At 38.6% G+C, this 12,205-nt stretch overlaps 1 long non-coding RNA gene across 1 annotated transcript in view; it reads left to right on the plus strand.

Moving 5' to 3' along the window:
- Positions 1-6,680, plus strand: part of LOC148215978 (uncharacterized) — a 163,156-nt gene extending 156,476 nt beyond the window's left edge. Inside the window, exon 3 of the long non-coding RNA XR_015796336.1 lies at positions 6,599-6,680. This is a non-coding gene — a long non-coding RNA (uncharacterized LOC148215978). The remainder of the gene's footprint in view (positions 1-6,598) is intronic.
- The last annotated feature ends 5,525 nt before the right edge of the window (positions 6,681-12,205 follow it).

Consider the following 12,205-nt stretch of genomic DNA (forward strand, 5'->3'; position numbering starts at 1 on the left):
ATAATACTTCCATCTTCATTTTTTCCCTACCTCTAATCATATAACAATGCTGTGAAGTAGGTTAGGTTAAGGAGCATCTAGTCAAGAATAGTCCAGGCTTCCATAGCTGACAGTGGACTTGAACTTGGATCTCCATGGTCCCATTCCCATACTTTAACTACGACATCACATTGGCTCTGAGTAGAATTGGAAAACTAAAATAATCAGGAGGTCGAAATCCTTTCTGAAGAGGAAAAGTTACAACATCTGATGCTTTTTAGCTTAATAAAAAAGTACACCTGTTATCCAAGCTTGAATTGATCTGGATCAGTAAGTGGGCTGTCCACTTTGCATGCCCCTAAGTCATGCAGCTTGATCTGGCTCAGTCAGTGGGAAGTCTTTGATCTCAGAGATGTACACTGTTTGATTGGGGAATGAAGAAGGCAGTAAACTTGCCTGAATCTCCATCATATTTGCCTTGCAGATGTGGATTAAGCAATGCAGAGTCCTTCAGATGTTTTGGACTACAACTCCTACAATCCTGCTATTGATCATGTTTGTTGGCTGAAGTGAGTTGAAGTCCATCATTTTACTGTTGGCTTAGGATGGCCTACAGAACTCCTCTTTGACATTGATTTATGGCTTATATATATTTGTTTCTACATATATCATGATTATGTAGATTATCTTGTAGAAATAAAGGCAAAGCCAATTGGAAATTAGGCTACATTTTTTAAAAAAACTTGGCTTGCCTTCTTGATGGAAATTTTTTATTTCATAACTCAAGACTGATTCCTCCTGTGAATGATCAAGATTTCAACACTGATTATTCAAAATGTAAAAAAAAAAAAAATGCATTTCCTGCAATTGTGCTCAATGTTATGATGCGACAGTGATCTCCCTTTGAGGGTCAGGGAGTGTCAAACACAATATGACAAATGCAGTTTGCTAGATAAAAAGATTTATTTTATTGCCTGGAAGTGTTATAATGCTACTTGCTGAGAAATGTGAACTAATTGATGGATTAGATGAAAAAGGTTGCAGAAATGAACAAGCAAGAGAGCAAGGGGAGTTTTAAGCAGGGAAAGGTCATATATAAGTTTAAAGAGATTATTTACTAGATGGATATGAAAAGAAGCTATAGCTTGGCTAGATGTCTCAATTTTCTGTTGGATCTCAGAATGAAATGGCATGTGGGGTAAGAAGTCCATTGAAAGGGGAGGCCAGAGAAGCGTGTTCTCTAGTTATAATTGGGTATACAATGCATTGTGTTAACTTGCTTAACTGAACACCGGTTGTGCAAATTGTACAGAACGGCAGGGAGATTATTTGTAGATAATCTGATGATGAACAATGAGTGAAATGCATACCTGTGGAAAAGGAGCCAAGTCAAACCAATCATAATTCAGATAAGTGCAAACTTGCCATCTGGAAGAGATACCCGATTTTAAGTTTGGAAACTGAGATTTCTGGAGAGTATGATGAGTGCTGAGGGATAATGGGAGGTGCTGTTCCACAACCGCAAATGTTGTTCACTTCGGTTCTAAATTAAGCCAAGGGTCTGGTCCTGAAGGAATCTGGCAATTGAAGGGGAGAGGTTATAATTTGGTCCTGGAATAATTTAGTGTTTACATTACTTGTGTCCTAGAACACAGTACTGGGTAGTCATATGGATAAGCAGAACCTTCCTGATTAAATTGCTGCTAGAAGCCTACCTGTCAAAAAGAAAGATTATGCCATTTCCTTCATGAAAATCTCCTTTTCTACATGCATACTTTTTTTGGCTGTTGAGTATTTCAATACATGTGATGCACTGATAGTATTTTTCTGCCCCTTCTGACAACAGAAACTCTATAATCTTATATTTTGCCAAATAGGTAATAAAAGTTTTAGCATCCTCAAATAAAGTTGTTCACCTCCCAGGAAGGCCATTTATTGGTGATTATTATATTCCCAGCTTCTATTCTTTTGTTAATGTTCTCTACTTATTGAATTTGGATACGTAATCTACTCTCTCCTTATCAACAGGTAGTATAGATCTAGCATTCTTAATCAATCACATGAAGATACTCTGTGTATTGCAACAATGATTGGAAACCAACCGTACAAGGAACCATGCGTGCACACACACACACAAACAAGGACTAAATAGTAATCTAGGGACAAAGGGGGTGAGGAACAGGAAAAAGTGAAAAAAAACCCGACTTTCTCTGGTGCAGATTCCCCCTATCAATAACACGGTTATGTCAAAAAAGTAAATTGAGGGGAAGCAGCAAAAAGAGGAAAGCAGGAATAGGAAAAGCAGCTATTAACTTGAAGAATAAATAGTATGGCTATTATTAGAACAAGTGAGAACTGATTGGTGCAGGGGGTGTCGGTTCCTGATGTATATTGAATAATAACATCTCAACTCAACATTGTAGATATGCCCCTAGATTTCTCATTATCAAGCACAGTTGGCTTCCAGTCAAATTGTCAGAAATCTTGTTTTATCACATGTCTGTGTCCAGGTTCCACCTTCACTTTGAAATGCCACTATCTATATCTGACCCTTGAAATTCCGCACGAATAAAAATACAGCAGCCCCGAATAGCTAATATCCAACAGGCGTCTGAAATACTATGTCAGAGGATGAGATAGCAGGACCCCCTTTTACCGTTAGCAACTGTGTAGTTTGGGTTGCTCTGTGACCTTGTTTAGATTGTCGTTTTAATCAATTGATCTGGATCACTCTTGAATTAATAAGCAGATTGCAGTGAAGTTGCCCTTCCAATAAAGCATTCGCATTCACTGAAATTTGCAGCACATCTCTCAACAAACACATATAATAATAATAATAATAATAATAATAATAATAATAATAATAATACAATCCCAAAACATCTGGAGCACCACTTGAACACCCTCAGCATTGATAAAATCACCATCAGTCAGTTGCAAAAGGCAACTTTACTTGGAACAGCTTATATTCTGCGATGATACCTTTAACCCCATCAAACAACATCTGTCTACCCCAGGTCCTTGGGAAGGACTTGATAGGTGGATAAAAATGCCATATCCAGTCTAAACATTTGGCTGACTATGCTAATAATAATAATAATAACAGTAATACTTTTAATGATAAAAACAGCAATGACAATAGTAAAGGAAGTCAGAATGCATTAAAATAATATCAGGAATCCACACAAGAAACATTTATACTGCAGCATTTTTGTTATGGGCAATGCATCATTCAGAATACAACCCACATAAATGAGTAGTTTGGGATAAAATCCATACTTTGAGATGAAATGCATGGACAATCTGTGCAGTTTTGTCTTTAAAAAATGGAGATGCAGAAATATGTGAAACTGATGTGGACTAGAGACTTAGAGTCTTTCCAGCATCCCTATTCTGTGTCAGGTGGCATTTCAGTCTTTGCAGTTGCCCCAGAGTGATCAAAAGAGCTTCTCCACCGAAGCACCTGAAACAGCGTCCTTTCCCATAGCTGTATTTTAGCAAATAAGGAAAATCTCCATATCATTTGCCTTGCTTCTTTTGAACATTTCTCCGTTGCTGTTGTTTTTTTTAGCTCCATCAATCTCTAGTGATGTTGGAAACGTAACTGGTTCTGGTTGTACAATATTGAAAGTTACCATAGTGATGAGTAGTGGACACAGCTTCTCCTCCCCCCTTCTTTAAATTAAAGAACAGATGCTGAAAAGATTGATCTTGCTGTGACCTCCTTTAAGCTGACATCAACACACTAATTGTTTCCCATTCTTTTCTCCACAGCCTAAGCTTTGTCCTCCTCTTCAGTCTTGGCCAGTTTTAGATTAAAGAGCCAGTCACAAAAGCTGGGATGCTTTCTGTGATCTGCAGTATGAGACTATTTATCTCAGATCCCCATTGGTTCCATTGAGCAGTTAATCATAAAAGTCGCCCAACAACATATAATGGGGAAATAAATGTCAGTATTTCAAAACCGCAGTGGAAGTTCTTCACCAGCCAGGGTTGGCGGTGGAAAGGTGGGGCATGCGGTAGGCACACACTGCCTTGATTCATGTCTCCTTCATAATTAAAATCATGTAAGAGTGCCCGGTTAATGAGTGGGTTTCAAGTTAGTAACACTTCATTGGATGTGGAACCAGGACTTTGGATTTAATTCCAAAAAAAGATTTGTGGAGGCCCAAACCTCACCTCTCTTTGTAAGTGTTTAAAGCAGCCGTGTCTTTTCCTGGGCTCGCACAGCCATGTGATCCTGGGAAAAGACGTGGCTGTTCAAGATGGTTGCAGACAGCAGCCAGGTGTATGTTTCTTCAGGCTTTAGGTACCTCTTTTTTGGAACCCAGTCTGAAGCACTGCACAGCCCTATGACATCATATTGTGCGTTTGGGAAGTTTCTCAGGAAAAAAAGTGGTAGGACGTATTTATTTATTTTATTTGTCTTTTAAAATACCACCAGCTTTCTCCATACCACCCCTCCCTTGGCCCTTTCCCTACCCTAACAGACAGGAGTCTCATTCACACATTCAAATCAGCACCTAATATTGCAGTTGTCAGATAATTAACCTTCAATCGTGAAATAACCGGATGTGAACTGAATTTCTTAGAACTAAGGCATTTTGGAATGCCCTTTGCCATGTTTTGTTTTGATATGCAATATTATAGTAATTTGCAGTTTTAAGCCCCAGGTAGGTAACAGCCAAAATAAGAACGTAAAACCTGGGCAAACGTAGACCTGTCATTTGTGACATATTCCTTTTCACAGCAGATTGTAAATTTCAGTTCAGTCCTCTAGCCAGTGAATAGGAGATGATCTTTTGTGTGTGTGTATGTCTGTTTTTATCCTAATAATTATAATAATGCCATCAAACTGTAATGGAATTAAATCTGTTAAAACAATGGGCAGTGTGACTTAATTTACAGCATGAAGAAAAGCAAGGGATATTAGATCTAAATGTTGCACTGGAATGCCGTGCTGAAAATGGGCCACTGCGTGCTAATTTAATTGGATTTTCTTCGGAAGCTTCTTCAGAAGATTCATATTTGAAAAGGTATCCCTGCGTACATCAAGGCTTTCCTGCAAGTTTACTAGGATATTTTAGTTCCCTTTTCTGGCAAGCTGTTGGATTTTACGTCATGGTATGTTGAGGATTTAATGAGAAGGAAGGAGCAAGGCTAAATTCAGAGGACAATAGCATTTAGTCCTTCAGAGCTGATGTAGTGTATAAAGCATTAAATCCTGAGATACAACCATAATGGTTGGCGGTGTCCGTAGGACCTTATACTAATTTTCCCCATGTTCAGGATTGTCTCTTGTCAAGGTGGGAGAGAGAAGAGTGGGGACAAGAATTAATTAGAAATGTGGCCCTGTCCTGGGCTAAGCTTACCAATTCATATTGGGGTTTGGGTAGGAAAGGGTAGGAAAGGAATATATCAAGAAGGTATCTCAGGCACTCACTGTTGAAAGGTTAAGCGTATCCAATCACATAGACTTGTAAGCAACATATGTTTCCCCCAGTGAACTGCTCCCATAGAGAATACTGTAGGCTGTTGGTTCTATATCTTAACTCCGTTGGTGTATATCAGACATAACCTGGCTGTATGGACATATGTTTTGAACGCATCTCAAGTATTCCCAAGGCCCTCTCCTCTGTGAACTGAGTTCTTTGGCAACCCTCTGCTTTCTGATATTTACTTGTATTGTTTTTCACATAGGCTGATCCTGGGCAGAAGGACCCAGAAAAATGGGTTTTGGATCTGATCTCAGCCATGTGCTTGGGATGGCTCCTTTGATACAAAGGATTCATGGCATTACCTGACCCATCTTCTTTCTCAGAGGAATCTGTCACAGGCATTGCCATGAGAAAACTCCAGACTTTGGAAACAATGTCTTCATGAGATGTTGAAACATCATTGGTGTCCCCTTTTGCTTTTTCCAGTTGTAGCCCACTCGCTTCTTCAGTAAAACTAAAAACTAAAACAACACACACTAAAGGTCCCTTCCTTTCAGAACAGGGACAAGGAGCTACAACAGGAAATCCTATGGGTGGGAAGACAATCAGCATGATGGGCCTTATTATTGTTTGCCTGTTTGTGGCCTGGACTGTAAAAAGAATCTGATGCCAACTTTGAAACGTTTGCATTATTTACTGAAGCCAAGTTACACTTGCCTTCAACATCTAAAACCCTACCTCCTACTACACATACTTAATAATTCTTTCCTCAGTTTTGCATCCACTTTGCACCCAAAGATCCTGAGGACCATGATCTCATCTGTGATGGCACCATAGCTCTGTAGCTTGTTCCCAGAGGAAGTCCAACCTGTTCTTATTTGTTTCCCAGTGGAAACTTGCTTTATTTTCCAAATAATTTGGGGACCTTTTCTGAGATGTTGTGCTAACAATACATAGTAAAAATTGAACTTCTGCTCAAATTGTGGTTCCGATGGCTGCTTTTTTGTTTATAAATGAGTTGAATTGATATTGTAATATATTAGAGGTTTTTATATGCTTTAAATCTTTGTGAAATGTTTTGGCACAAAAATCAAGATATGGATCATCTGTATCAGTCAGTCAATCTACCAACCAGTTCTGGCTGAAGGAAACTTATATTATGTCTCTTCTCAACATTTCAGGATGAAGCCTTGTTAGGTGGAAATCTACAAAGATTGATCTTATCCCTAACGCTGGGATGCACGTTTGGTTCTGATCCTCAGGTATGTGGTTTAAATATAGTTCCTTTCATGTCTATCTTTACTACATGTTATAGATAAATTTCTTAGGTCCATCAAAGTTCTACGTTCAATAGCTGGAAATGAGCATGTAATTTTCATGGTCCACCTCATAGCTTCCCTTCCCTTCCCTTCCCTTCCCTTCCCTTCCCTTCCCTTCCCTTCCCTTCCCTTCCCTTCCCTTCCCTTCCCTTCCCTTCCCTTCCTACACTACCTCACTCTCTCACAGTCCATCCATAGATAGCCATCCCTCACCACACAATAACACCAAAATGATGAATTGTGAAATGTCATGTCAAAATGCAAACTCTGTTTTCCATATTTGCATGTTGCTCCACCAAGAACATCTATGGCCTCATCCTTCAAGGGCCAGATCCCATTGCTATATTGGCTTCTAAAGCAGTTTTAAAAATCCAGCTCTAATAAAACCTACAAAATAAAATATCTTGAGTGTACAAAGCTTCCAGCAGCTTTAAAGAGGGACAGAGCTTATCAAATGAACAGTGTTGAAAAGTTTGCGGAAAACCTAAATCTGTGTGCTTGGTATAAATGATAAATGATAATCAGCAAGCATGATTTGAATAATGCAATGCAACTTGGTATTTGCTTTCATCATGTGGATGGTCATCATCACTGGTTGCTGCATGCACATATGATAGATGCACGGGGAACTTTGTAAATCTTGAGAACTTGTTCTGGATGTTCTCATAAAATGCTTCTTGTACCAGGGCCTGCCTGGTTATCATGGAGGCTGTGGTGAGCATGGACAGTCACAAAACACAGCTTTAGAAGGCATATTGGTGAATACCTTTCAAGATGCTCTGTACCATTTTTGGTTTTTGTTCCTGGACATGTAGGCACATATGTTACATTTGGCTGTATCCACCTAGAGGTGTCTGCAGTATCCAATGATTTTGTTATAATGCTGAACTGTGTGTCACAACATTGGGATATAAGCTCTGCCTCCTGTAGAGCACTATTTGTTTAATTGTTTGCCCTCCTTTGCCCACCTGGTGGATTTCTCGGTATCCACCCACCATTTTTATTCTCTAAGAAGACCTAAGAGGCAGAGGTGTTCTTGATAATAACAATGAGCAGTTGATTTCCATAATTTTATCACCGTGTTGCAAAGTTCATTTGATGATCGTTAGCAAAGGGAACTCAATGGATACCAAAGGAGGTTTCTGCCTACCTCATGATGTTTACTTATTCTTAAAAGGATATCCACCACTATTTGCAGTAATGACCAGCCAGATGTTATTGGTAAGAAGATAATCAGCAATAACCCAATAATGAACATAATAAGTCCATCACAACTTTGTCTTCACTTACCACGTTACTGGTTCAATGTAAGCAGAATGTGTGAATTCATCTGTGGAACTTCTGGTCAAGTCTTCTTAAATACCTTCTAAATGTGTTAGCATTAGCTCTTATCACCCATCCTATGTTTCTGAGACTCATTTGTCAGATACTTCATTTCATTACATCACAATCTGTCCAGACAACCTTGTCATTGCAATTTCCACACCCAAGCAATTTCTTTGTTCCCTCTGACGATGAAATTTTATCTCTGTGGTCACCCGGCTTAGGTTAATAGCCTGGAACAAACCTCATTTAAAATCTTTTACATAATGAGAAGGAACGAGAGAAGGCAAGAAAAAGGAGTTGGTGGCAGCAGAGGCTGGTATGGGATCTCACAAATTCATACGATCTCTTGGAGAGGTTCAAGGCTCTTTAACAAGCAGTGTGTTGACTGCCAGATTTTGTGTCAAGACTGACAACTGAAAAAGTAGAGGAAGCAGTTGTCGCTACACTATCATACTAATATTTGGTGCCACGTGACTAGTTGCATTTATTTCATCTACTTTTCCCCCCCTTCGAACAAACAAATTGTGTTTTGTCATCATTGTTCTGACAAATAATTCACAGCTTAAGAGGAGAGATAATACACATTTAGCTCTGTGTTTTTAAATTGCGTTTAAACTGTATCAGCCTAGTAAAGAGTCCAGCTTTGTCAAAATTAGCTGAATTGGAAGCATCAAATGAAAACACAAATTTCTCTCATTTTGTTGAATTTTGTTAGAAACAGCTTCCATTGGAATTTAATAAATTCAATAGGCCAGATGGACTGAATGGCTGAATAGCTGTGCATAGAGTCATAAGTTAGGCAGCCTTACATTTGACAAATTGTGTTGTGTTACATTAAAATAGATAGGAGATGTGTTGTAGCTGGGCCTTCAAATCAGTCTTGACTCCTGGCAACTTACTGGACAAGTCCATGCAGTTTTCTTGGCAACATTTTTGGGAAGTGGTTTGCCCTTGTCTTCTACCTAGGGCTGAGAGAGAGTGATTGGCCCAAAGTTATTTACCTGGCTTTGTGCTTAAGGCAGAACTACAACTCACAATCTCCTGGTTACTAGCCTAGTGCCTTTAAGCACTGTACCAAACTGACTCTCATTTAAGAGATACGGCCTAAATTCAGGGAAGTTACTATGAATTCCATGTGATCATGTTTGTGCAGTAAAATCCTATTCATTCACAAACAAAGATGGGTGAGGATAACACAAATGAAGGTCGGCTCCATGCAGCTTCCTCAAGAGTCTATGACATGTGGCACCCCAGATCTCACCGTAGTGACAAAATGTTGATTTGGGGCAATGTATTTCTTTTCTTCTTTTTCTGTTTAAGTAAAGGCTAAAAGAGATCTGTTCAGCTTCTCAGGTGGTACGGGATGTGAATGTTCTTCACGTGTTGTTAATCTGTGATTAACACGTGCAAGTAACCATCTGATGCTGAGGTCTTCAAGTGACACATTGTTCATCTTAGACTTCTTCCACTGCTTCATACCAGTAGAAGTTATAGTTCTGGCTATATTTTAAGATTTCTAGTCTGGATTTTCTAACATTGTACAATTTATTCTCTTTCTAAATGTCAGTTTCATAACTTTGGATGATATGTATCTGATATACTGCCTAAAGCGATATATCAGCTGTTCTGAAAGCATATGACACTTTTCTTTTTCTCTGTTTAATTCCCAATCTGTATCACATGAACTCTTCATGGCTGTAAAGAAGAAAATGGATCGGAAGGGTAAAAAATCAAAATGTGTCTCATAAAATTCCAAAATATTACACACACATACAAGCATTTTTATATTTATGTACCATTTGCATTCATAAATGGACTATATCTTAGGTTTTCTCTAGGGGAAAATCACATTATCCAAAAATGAAACCCTGGAGACATAATTCTTAAATATGAGAAAAGTTCTCCACAAATCTTAGCTGGTACTAAAAGAGGATGATTAGCAAGACCATTAAACAAATGGCAAACCTTTTGGTGGTACTTATTCAAGATGTATTGATCCATTTTTTCATATGTATTTCCTCTTGAGGAAACTGAAGCAGTTTGAAGCATTTTTCTTGGGAGATGGAGTTGGATGGGGATAAATGACAGAATAATATTAGGTGGACATACCAACAATCCCTACTGATCAGACAGATATAGAAACAGAAAATACTTGATTAAGTGATGACATTGCTGAGATAGGTTCATCCTGTCAGCTACTTATAAAATGCCAGAACTGAAACTATATGCTAGTGATATTCCACCCAAAGCTGGGGAAAAGTCCTCCTGGACATGGTCTCCACCTGCAAATCCAGCAGTAGCTGTGAGCCCAGGAGGACCTCTAAGTCATGGACCAGCTGTCCTCTGAAGTATCTGTCTCCCTTTTGAGAAATAATGCTGGAGCTAAGAGAAACCTGCTGCATACTGATAATACTTCACTCTGAACCAATAGGTGATCTCTCGCAGCACTTTCATATAAATGTTAGAAAATAAAGGGGAGAGGAAACTTCATCTGACATTTTTATTCCAGAAGATATTTCATGTGATTGGCTGGTTAATCCTTATGTTCTGTATTCCTCAAAATCTATGTCTGCTTGAGTTTTTGGTTTGTTCTTGATATTCTGAATGATTTATTTCTTTTGCTTACGTTTCATTGCTGCTTGTCTTGTATATTCCCCACAATTGAAAATATGGGATGGAAATCTTAATTAACAGTGAAATGGCTGGCGAACGGTGGCTTTCAGAAGCATCAGGCTAGATATTTTTCTGAAATGAATTTGTAGGCTTTTTAAAATTTGACTTCCTTTTACTAGGTATGCAATTGCTTAGCATTTATGCAAACAGCATTCCAGTTTTTATGTACTGTCAATAATAGAACGTTCATTACATTTGAGATTTGGATTGAACTATGTATGATTAAGAGCTAGAGTTGACACTGTTGAAATACAAGGAAACACCATAATGTGATACAAATATGAATCAAGTACACGTATAAGCATATTTAAGACAGGTTTACCAAATCTGGTTGACTCTAGATATGTTAGACCTCAATTTCCATAATTCCTGTCTCTGGGTACCAGAAAGGCTGATCAGATTTTTAACTGATGGAAGCAGTTGTTCAGGGCAGAGCTATTATTTACAATGGCTTTTGCAAATCTGTTTAGTGTAAATCAGGACAGCGACGTAAAGGTGGCCCTGAGTAAAGACAATGAAATTTCACCAGATTCCATTTTAGAGCAGAAGTCTTATCCTTTATACTATCTTCTTTATATTTTGCACTTTTCATGCGGCTGTTCTATCTTCTAATGAGCTACCTAAAAATTTATACTTATAAAATATTGTATCAACATTAAAATCTGCCCAAGCAGAGGGAAATATGTTCACAAACAATATGGTGACAATTCCATGATCTTTTTTTATTTTTTATTTTTTAAATAAGCATCAGCCTTCTAATTCTACTGCATTAATTGAATATATAATGTTCAAACTAAACAGATTGAGTGACCCACTTAAGAAAAAGTTCAACTACTTTTTACTTTACAGTTTGGGACACAAGTATAAAGACAGTCTGATTACTGGAACAGTTGATGTGAGCTGCCCAGAGTTGATTGGAAGAGTCTGAAAATGTGCCTACATACCTGTTCTCCCTTTCTCGTCTCACTGAATGGAGTTGTGCCTGCTTTTTGTACTGGCTACCACTCTGGGTAAATCAGACTTGCACTTCACATCCTGGAATGGGTGACCGGGGTGTAGAACAACTTTCATGTTCTGCTCCATTTCTCAGAGCCAAGCAATAAAACTCATCATGATGCTTGTAAAAGCCTCAGTTGGGGTTTGAGGCACAATTTGCCCGCTTTCGATAACATAATGTCACACAGTGCAAGGGGCAAAATGCGCTTTATTCTTAATGCACGGAGTTTTGATTGACCAGAACCATGAACTCATAGAAGAGGCTCCTGAGACCTTTGAGGTTAACTACCTGCTTGATGCAGGAATTCAGATTAAAGCATCTCTAACAGACAGTAATCCAGGGTTTGCTTGAAGACGTCCAACAAACAGGAACCCACCATCATCCTTGAATCTCAGTTCCACTGTCAAACTTCTTTACCAGCAGAAACTTTTCCATACCTTGCAACAAAATTGCTCTTCTTGCAGATAAAGACC

The sequence above is a fragment of the Python bivittatus genome, unplaced genomic scaffold, assembly GCF_059951505.1.
Source record: "Python bivittatus isolate LINGU-HERP-01145 unplaced genomic scaffold, Pbiv_v1 ctg000330_np1212, whole genome shotgun sequence".
NCBI classification, from domain to species: Eukaryota; Metazoa; Chordata; class Lepidosauria; order Squamata; family Pythonidae; genus Python; species Python bivittatus.